The following is a 2059-nucleotide window of genomic DNA, read 5'->3' on the forward strand; positions in this document are numbered from 1 at the left end:
CTTTAGGGGAAAGGTGGAGCCCATCCCATCCCAGCATGTCTCTCATCACGATGTGCCGGTCATGGCTGAGGAAGCCAAAGCCCGCCTCGAAGCACCATTCCTGTAGCCTCCAGTTGGTCTCCGCTATGCACATCTCAAGTGTTTTCATGCAGATGAGCGCAGCACACACCTGATGTGGAAAAAGCACAGAATTTACCAGCTTATTGCAGGGATGACAAGCTAGGCTAAGGGCAGCTTTTGAAGTTCCTGATAGAGTCCCTGATGTGAAGGGAGCACCTAGAAAAGAGATTGCAAAACCGACAACAGGGTGGCTGAATTACATGGTAAACTGGTGAATACTGAGTACCTCAACTCCCCTGGCTCCAGTTAGATCTGAGGGTGCTTTGCACCAGACAGGATCAGGACCCTCATCCTGATGCAGGTGCCAAAAGACAATGCCCAGCTGCAGGCAGGAAGTTGTCGGGGTGTTTGCAGTCCTTTCCACCAGACATGCATTTGGGATATGCACCAAGGAGACTGTGTTCCGGGCTGATGATGAAATAAAGCTGGTGAAGTGAGAGTTGAAGGACAACGCTGTCGTCTATGGCCCTGATCCCGTGATGAGCCACCAGCCAGCTGGGCTGTAACAGGGAGGACCACTATTTGTCTGCCTCCATGTGGTGTGCAACCCCTGGCAGGAGTTGCTCAGCTCCTCCTCAGCATCAGACCCCAACATGACATGTACATGAACGTGCTAAACACCTAATATTTAAACTTGGCTGCTTCCAGTGAAGTCTGGACCCAAAGGCCTGTGCTGCTAGGAGCATGGGCATACAGAGGTCAGCAATCACTGAGAACAGCTGGTGCTTGTGCTTGTGACCTGGCTGCCTCCATAGACTGCCAGTTCCCCCCACTATAGACCACTGCTCCCTTCTGCTATGTGCCCCTGCCTCTGTCACACACCATACACTGCCAATTTGCAGCCCCAACAACAGCCTGCTGTCGGGGGGGAGGGATGGGAGGAGAGAGCATGGGAGAGGGGTGGCAGAGAAGGGGGATGTGCTGGACTGAGCCCTATGCCCTGATCCTCTGTGCTGCTGTGGCCACATCCGGTCATTTTGCAGCCCATATCCAGCCTCTGGGCCACAAGTTGCAAAGCCAGAGTTTATTATGTCAGTAAAGCACCCCCAGAGTGGGCACAGATGTTTCGCAGAGCTGTACATCATACCACTATAGTGAAGCCACCCCCTAGCAAAACCAACTCTCCTGGCCTGAGTGGTGTAGTGGTGTAGGGCTTTCTCAAGGCATAGCTGTGTTTATCAGAGACCACAGGGCTGCTCTCAGGGCAGACACCTGTAATTCACATTGTGCTGAATTTTTTCTTCAGGCCCGGATGTTGCTCCCCTGGTCAATGGGAGCTCTTGCTTTTGAAAGTTGGTGGAACCAGGACTGTGTTGCTCAAGTCTGGGATTCTGGGCTTCCTCTGTCCAGCTAACGTTGGCTCTCAGGGCATCACCTAGAGGAGGAGGAGGAATCTGAGACTCCATTGTCATGTTTTAATGTCTCCCCATATCTTACCAGTCCCTGAAGGTGGGAAAGAGAGGTCAAGGACAAGGTCTGAAAATCAAGACTCCCGGTCCTTGTCCTTATCTTTCCTACCACTGACTCCTTCCTACCACTGACTTCCCACCACTAACTCCTTAGTTGATTTCAAGCAAGTCACTTCATCCCGGCCTCAGTTTCCCCATCCTAAAGAATTCCGACTTTGGAAGGGGTGTTGAGATCCTCAGACAATAGTCCCTGTACACAGGCATCATTTGGTTAATTATTAATAATTCGGTATTTAGCTTCAACCCTTAGGCTGACTGTGTGCTGTGACCACTGCCTGTCGTGCTAACCAGGAGGGTCTCTGTCTCCTTGTGCTCCCCTGTCTGTCTGTCTTCCTTCTCTATCTATTTGGTGTTACATTTAGATTACAAGTTCCTTGAGCCAGGAGCCATCTCTGATCTGTGTTTGTACCGTGCTTGGCGCAGCAGGGTCCATGCCTGGTGCTACCACGAGAAGGAAAGATGACAAAATA

At 51.4% G+C, this 2059-nt stretch overlaps 1 long non-coding RNA gene across 1 annotated transcript in view; it reads left to right on the forward strand.

Moving 5' to 3' along the window:
- LOC109313411 overlaps positions 1 to 2059 on the forward strand; it is a 7348-nt gene extending 5289 nt beyond the window's left edge. Inside the window, exon 2 of the long non-coding RNA XR_002102042.1 lies at positions 1367 to 2059. This is a non-coding gene — a long non-coding RNA (uncharacterized LOC109313411). The remainder of the gene's footprint in view (positions 1 to 1366) is intronic.

The sequence above is a fragment of the Crocodylus porosus genome, unplaced genomic scaffold (genome assembly GCF_001723895.1).
Source record: "Crocodylus porosus isolate Cpor-Errol unplaced genomic scaffold, CroPor_comp1, whole genome shotgun sequence".
Taxonomy (NCBI): domain Eukaryota; kingdom Metazoa; phylum Chordata; order Crocodylia; family Crocodylidae; genus Crocodylus; species Crocodylus porosus.